This window comes from Bubalus bubalis, chromosome 9 (genome assembly GCF_019923935.1).
Source record: "Bubalus bubalis isolate 160015118507 breed Murrah chromosome 9, NDDB_SH_1, whole genome shotgun sequence".
In the NCBI taxonomy this organism is placed as follows: domain Eukaryota; kingdom Metazoa; phylum Chordata; class Mammalia; order Artiodactyla; family Bovidae; genus Bubalus; species Bubalus bubalis.
Window position 1 is genome coordinate 2,275,742 of NC_059165.1, and position 7,017 is coordinate 2,282,758.

Genomic DNA, 7,017 nt, shown 5'->3' on the forward strand with positions numbered 1-7,017 from the left:
TCCCCGCTTCGAACTCCCTGGATCAGCCCGGGCTGAACCCCGGCAACATTTCTCCGGGCAATCTTGATTCTAGCTTGTGCTTCATCTAGCCTGGCATTCTGCATGATGTACTCTGCATATAATTTGAATAAACAGTCACAGTATACAGCCTTGATGCACTCCCTTCCCAAGTTTGAGCCAGTCTGTTCCATGTTTGCTTCTGTTGCTTCCTGACCTGCATACAGGTTTCTCAAGAGGCAGGTAACGGGGTCTGCTATTCCCATCTCTTTAAGAATTTTCCACAGTTTGTTGTGAATTTTCCACACAGTCAAAGGCTTTAGTGTACTCAATAAAACAGAAGTAGATGTTTTTCTGGAACTCTCTGCTTCTTCTATGATCCAGTAGTGGTAGTAGTTTAGTTGCTAAGTCATGTCTAACTCTTGCAACCCCATCGACTGCAGCCTGCCAGCCTCCTCTGTCCATGGGACTTTCCAGGCAAGAGTACTGGAGTGGGTTGCCATTCCCTTCTCCAGGGGATCTTTCCCACCCAGGTATTGAACCCAGGTCTCCTGCATTGAGGCAGATTCCTTATTGAATGAGCTACGAGGGAAGCCCTATGATTTGATGGATGTTGGCAATTTGATCTGTGGTTCCTCTGCCTTTTCTAAATCCAGCTTGAACATCTGGAAGTTCACAGTTCACGTACTGCTGAAGCCTGGCTTGGAGGATTTTGAGCATGACCTTGCTAGCATGTGAAATGAGTGCAATTGTGCAGTAGTTTGAATATTCTTTGGCATTGCCTTCTTTGGGTTTGGAATGAAAACTGGCCTTTCCAGTGTGGTCTACCAGTCAGAATGTGAGGTCAGCTGAAGTGGTGTTTTGGTACAAGTTCATGTTTTGGCACACGTCCGCCTCCCAATGTATATGATGGCTCCATCGTACTTCCAAAGTCCTCGGGGGGTATGATCAGAAAAGATGAAATTAGCAACTGGCAGTGTCTATCGGTTCTCTGTCCTGTGGAGCAAGGAGAGTAGGAGCCATTGAAATAGTGTCCATTGCACCAAAACAGAAAACCAGAAGCAAGAATTCTCAAAGGCCAGCTTATGTACCTGCATCCTCTTACCTATGTGCTGACCGCCCTGTGAGACTGGCATCATTAGATCATCTTCCGGGTGAGAGGTGAGCGGTAGAGAAATTGTTAAGATGGTGTTCCTGGAAAAGTCTTTGGTTCTCAGTTCCAGGCCTTTGCTACCCTGGGTTGTGGTCTGGCCAACTGTGGCCCCCTTCCCCACTCCCTCCATATTATAAATGTTCAAGGTTCTGCATCTGCGTTTTGGAAGTGGTGGTGGCTTCGGGGCATGTGCTGGCCGCCTCTGCTCTCTGTGTCTGGAAAAAGACTAGCAAGGGGGCCTTGAAGCAAGATGGGAATGCCTGGGTACCACATTAACTACAGCCACGTGGGCTCTCACCTTCTGCTTCAGCTCACGTAATCTCAGAAATTCTAAGAATGACGTAGCCTCCAGAGAAAACTGCTTGTTTGTACGTGGCAGGCTTCCTGCTATAGATGGAATCATGTCCCCAGCAAAATTCATAATTTGGAGCATTAACCCCAATGTAATGTAACAAAAGTAAGTCCCCTACATACACACCTTCAAGTTGCCGACATTCAAAGTTGTGAGTGTGTGATGCATCAGCGTCAGGAGTGGGGGAAACTGTAGCTTGCCCTCAGTCTTCTGGCGCTGATGATCCTTTGGCTCTTCCATTGCTAGTCAGTAAGTCTTCTTGCCTCTTAGCTGGATGCCAGCCCTTCTACACCAGCTCTTGTGCTGTGCTAACTGGACATTTCAGTCTTACTATACTGCAAGATTAAAAATATTTTTTGTGCTTGTTTTTTGTATTATGTGTATGAAAAGTATTATAAACCTATTACAGTATAGTACTATAAGATCTTCATGAGCCAAATAATCACTATGATGTGATCACTCACCTAGAGCCAGACATCCTGGAATGTGAAATCAAGTGAGCCTTAGAAAGCATCACTACGAACAAAGCTAGTGGAGGTGATGGAATTCCAGTTGAGCTGTTTCAAATCCAGACAGATGATGCTGTGAAAGTGCTGCACTCAATATGCCAGCAAATTTGGAAAACTCAGCAGTGGCCACTGGACTGGAAAAGGTCAGTTTTCATTCCAATCCCAAAGAAAGGCAATGCCAAAGAATGCTCAAACTACCGCACAATTGCACTCATCTCACACGCTAGTAAAGTAATGCTCAAAAATCTCCAAGCCAGGCTTCAGCAGTATGTGAACCGTGAATTCCTGATGTTCAAGCTGGTTTTAGTAAAGGCAGAGGAACCAGAGATCAAATTGCCAACATCCGCTGGATCATGGAAAAAGCAAGAGAGTTCCAGAAAAACATCTTTCTGCTTTATTGACTATGCCACAGACTTTGACTGTGTGGATCACAAAAAACTGGAAAATTCTAAAAGAGATGGGAATACCAGACCACCTGACCTGCCTCTTGAGAATCTTAAATGCAGGTGAGGAAGCAACAGTTAGAAATGGACACAGAACAACAGACTGGTTCCAAATAGGAAAAGGAGTACGTCAAGGCTGTATATTGTCACCCTGCTTATTTAACTTATATGCAGAGTACATCATGCAAAATGCCAGACTGGAAGAAGCACAAGCTGGAATCAAGATTGCTGGGAGAAATATCAATAACCTCAGATATGCAGATGACACCACCCTTATGGCAGAAAGTGAAGAGGAACTCAAAAGCCTCTTGATGAAAGTGAAAGAGGAGAGTGAAAAAGTTGGCCTAAAGCGCAATATTCAGAAAACTAAGATCATGGCATTTTCATGGGAAATAGATGGGGAAACAGTGGAAACAGTGTCAGACTTTATTTTTTTTGGCTCCAAAATCACTGCAGATGGTGATTGCAGCCATGAAATTAAAAGATGCTTACATCTTGGAAAGAAAGTTATGACCAATCTAATAAGCATATTAAAAAGTAGAGACATTACTTTGCCAACAAAGGTCTGTCTAGTCAAAGCTATGGTTTTTCCAGTGGTCATGTATGGATGTAAGAGTTGGATGGTGAAGAAAGCTGAGCGCTGAAGAATTGATGCTTTTGAACTGTGGTGTTGGAGAAGACTCTTGAGGGTCCCTTGGACTGCAAGGAGATCCAACCAGTCCATCCTAAAGGAAATCAGTCCTGAATAGTCATTGGAAGGACTGATGCTGAGGCTGAAACTCCAATACTTTGGCCACCTCATGTGAAGAGTTGACTCATTGGAAAAGACTCTGATGCTGGGAGGGATTGGGAGCAGGAGGTGAAGGGGACGACAGAGGATGAAATGGTTGGATGGCATCACCGACTCGATGCACATGAGTTTGGGTGAACTCCGCGAGTTGGTGATGGACAGGGAGGCCTGGCGTGCTGCGATTCATGGGGTCACAATAAGTCGGACATGACTGAGTGACTGAACTGAACTGAACTATACAGCTGATTGCATTAGTTGGATACCGAGGCTAACTTGGTTGGCAGGCACGTGTGCTAAGTCGCTTCAGTCGTGTCCAACTCTTTTCAACCCTGTAGACTGCAGGCTGCCAGGCTCTTCTGTCCAAGGGATTCTCCAGGCAAGAATATTGGAATGGGTTACCATTTCCTCCTCCGGGCGATCTTCTCAACCCAGGGATTGAACCTGAGTCGCTTACATGTCTTGCACTGAACTTGGTTGGCCATTTCCTCCTCCAGGGGATCTTCCCAACTCAGGATCGAACCCACATCTCCCACATGGCAGGCGGATTCTTTACCAGCTGAGAGAAGCCCAAGAACACTGGAGTGGGTAGCCATTCTCTTCTCCAGTGGATCTTCCTGGCCCAGGAATCTAACCGGGGTCTCCCACATCACAGGTGGATTATTCACTAGCTGAGCTACCGGGGAAGCTCGAACTTGGTTGGACTCACAGACAAACTGAACTTACGAATGTGCTCTTGGTACAGAACTTGTTTGTAGGTAGGGAACTTACTGGACTTGGGGATGGTGCTGTAGGAGATAATCAAGGGGAAGGGTGTGGCTCTAATCCAATAGAACTGGTGTCTTCATAAGAGGAAGAGACGCTGGAGCGCTCTCCCCTCACAGGGCCCCAAAAGAGGAAGCACATTCCATCAAGCCCCCGACGGTGGCTCTTTGTTTCTGCATCCCCAGCACACTCTGAGCCCTGTGGCCCACCCTGGAGCTCAGCCATGCGGTTTGGCCAAGCCCCCGGCTGAGGGTGAGTCAAGTACTTACTTCACTCTCGATTGGATTCCTAGCAAGAGCTGAGCTGAGGACTTTTCTTTAATATTATTATTATCATGAAAGATTATATTCTACACTTGCCTTCTGCTCAAAGATGGATTGTGGGGACCGCAATGCATTGTGGAATTATCTTCACTGCTTTTGAACTGTGGTGTTGGAGAAGACTCTTGAGAGTCCCTCGGACTGCAAGGAGATCCAACCAGTCCATTCTGAAGGAGATCAGCCCTGGGATTTCTTTGGAAGGAATGATGCTAAAGCTGAAATTCCAGTACTTTGGCCACCTCATGTGAAGAGTTGACTCATTGGAAAAGACTCTGGTGCTGGGAGGGATTGGGGGCAGGAGGAGAAGGGGACAACAGAGGATGAGATGGCTGGATGGCATCACTGACTCAATGGACGTGAGTCTGAGTGAACTCCGGGAGTTGGTGATGGACAGGGAGGCCTGGCTGCGATTCATGGGGTCGCAAAGAGTCGACAGGACTGAGCGACTGAACTGAACTGAATGCATAATTAATACGCAGCGATTCAATTGGTCAACTCCCCTCTCCCGTTTTTCTTGCTAAAATAGTTTACATTTATCTTAGAAAGGCAGGGCGCGTGCGAAAGGGAACAAAAATGCCCCCAGCACTTTGGAGGTCCTTTCCTCTTTGTTTCATCAGATATGGTTTTTCTCGGGCCCCTGGCGTTTTTCAGCTCCGAAACAGCCCGGGGAGCAAGCAGGGGTCCGTCCGCGGTGACTTCGCTAAGGGGTGCCTGCTCCCAAGTCGGACGCCGGCCTTGCGCCCGCAATACGCGCACACGCCCGCGGCCCTCACCTCCTCAGCCTGAACGTCTCTGCGCTGTGACCTCGCTCCTCCGGCCCACCGCCGTCCCCGGCCGTCCTGGGCGTGACGCGGCCCCCCGGGCCCTCTCTCCAGGTGCCGCCCCTCTCTGCGCGGTTGCCCGCAGCCGGCGCTCAGAAAGCCCGGCAGGCGCCCGGGAGAGGAGAGACGCCCTTCGCCTCTCCGCAGCCCCCACGTCCAGCCTCAGGGGCGGGCACAGCACCCGGGCCCACCCAGGAGGCCCCTCCCTGCTGGCCGCCTTCTGGGCGCCCCGCCAACCTCAGCAGGGCTGGTCCAGCCTCCTTCCCCTTCTCCCGCCCTGGGAACTCCGCTGGAGCTAGGAGGATGGCGGCATCCGCGTCTTTCTACACTCACGACGCCCCAGAGACCCAGCCCTTGAGGACTGACTGCCTGAGAGTGCCTGCGGGCAAAGGACTCTGAGCCCGGGTGGCGGGTAGGAAAGAAGGCGGGACTGGGGGCGAAGGAGCGGGACAGGGAGGGGTCTGCCGTCTGCAGCCCCGGGGCCTGACGCGCTCCGCTTCATCCTGGGACGCAGCGTCCGAGGAGCCGGTCCCCTCCTCCCCGGCCTCCGCCTCTCTCTCCCGGCTCTCATCAGAGCCCGCGGCTCTGCTTCAGGTGTTTCCCGGGCGCAGGGCTGGATTCCAGGCCTCCACGTGTTTGCGCTGCCGAAATTATGTAAAGCTAATTACTGGGCTTCCTGGTGGCTCAGACGGTAAAGCGTCGGGAGGCCTGGGTTCGATCCCAGGGTCAGGAAGATCCCCTTGAGGAGGGCATGTCAACCTACTCCAGTGTTCTGGCCTGGAGAATCCCATGGACAGAGAAGCCTGGTGGGCTGCCGTCTATGGGGTCGAGAAGTCGGACACGACTGAGAGACGGCACTTTCTCTCTCTCACTGTTCACCCTGCCAGGAGCACGGTCTCCCAGCCTCGGCCTGGCTCACCGCTCTGTCTTCTTTCAGACCCGGTTCAAGTACTACCCGAGCTCCCTGACCTCCCGCTGCCACCGCGGATGCAGCTCTCATCTGTGCTCCAACCCCATGCCTGGTTCTCCCATCACACTCATTCAGCGGGTCGAGGGCGGGGACGCTGTTAAACATCCCACAAAGTGTAGGGCAGCCCCACCACTTGGCATTATCGGACCCAAGATGTCAGCAGTGCTGAGGCTGAGAATTCCAGCTGAAAAGTGCGTGCCCAGGACCAAAGGGAAAAGAGTCTGAGTGTCATCCGAGTTTTCAGCACAATTGTGAGATCTGCCCTTCGGACTAGCTTCAAAGGAGTAGGGATCTAAAAGGAATTTAGTGCTAGAGCTCAGTTTCCAGCTAGACTGTTAGTCAGCGGGGGGTGTGTGTGGGGGGGGGGGGGGGGTGGAGTGCATTTTTTAACCTGAAGGCACTCGTAAAGTTTGCCTGCTCTCCCCCATACATTCATTTGAGAAAGTTATTTGAGGTAGCATTCCAGAAAAACTTAAGTCAGGAGTCCAGAAGATGAATGGCAAGAGACAAGAAACAGAGCTGAGTGTGAGCCAGAGGACGTGAAGAAAGCCAGAGAAAGTAAATAAAAATGAATCTGTTAGACCCTGATGCACACAGAAGCCTCACTCAAGAGGACAATAAAAATTCAGGAGTCACCAGCTCCTAGGTATAAATATTTAAAGCCACATAAATATGGTTTAAAGTTGCGTTGGAAGGTCACCAGAAGAAAAACAAGAGAAACTGCAGCCCTGGGGGCTGGGCGAGTGCCGGGCAGGGGGAGAGATTGTTTAATGCCCAGCTCTCTGCTTTTTTTTTTTTTTTTTTAATGGGGATTTGTGTTCTTTGTGTAATCAAACCACACTAGTTTAAAAATATCTATTAAAAAATAAGATTCAGAATCCCCGTGACTCTGAATAGGGA

The 7,017-nt window shown here is 50.0% G+C and overlaps 1 long non-coding RNA gene across 1 annotated transcript; it reads right to left on the bottom strand.

The window, feature by feature from the left end:
- Positions 1 to 691: 691 nt before the first annotated feature.
- LOC123334960 lies at positions 692 to 6,467 on the bottom strand. The gene is made up of 3 exons (XR_006553122.1): positions 5,100 to 6,467; positions 1,629 to 1,837; positions 692 to 993 (listed from the first exon to the last, which is right to left on the bottom strand). It is a non-coding gene; the product is annotated as an uncharacterized LOC123334960 (long non-coding RNA).
- Positions 6,468 to 7,017: the final 550 nt, after the last annotated feature.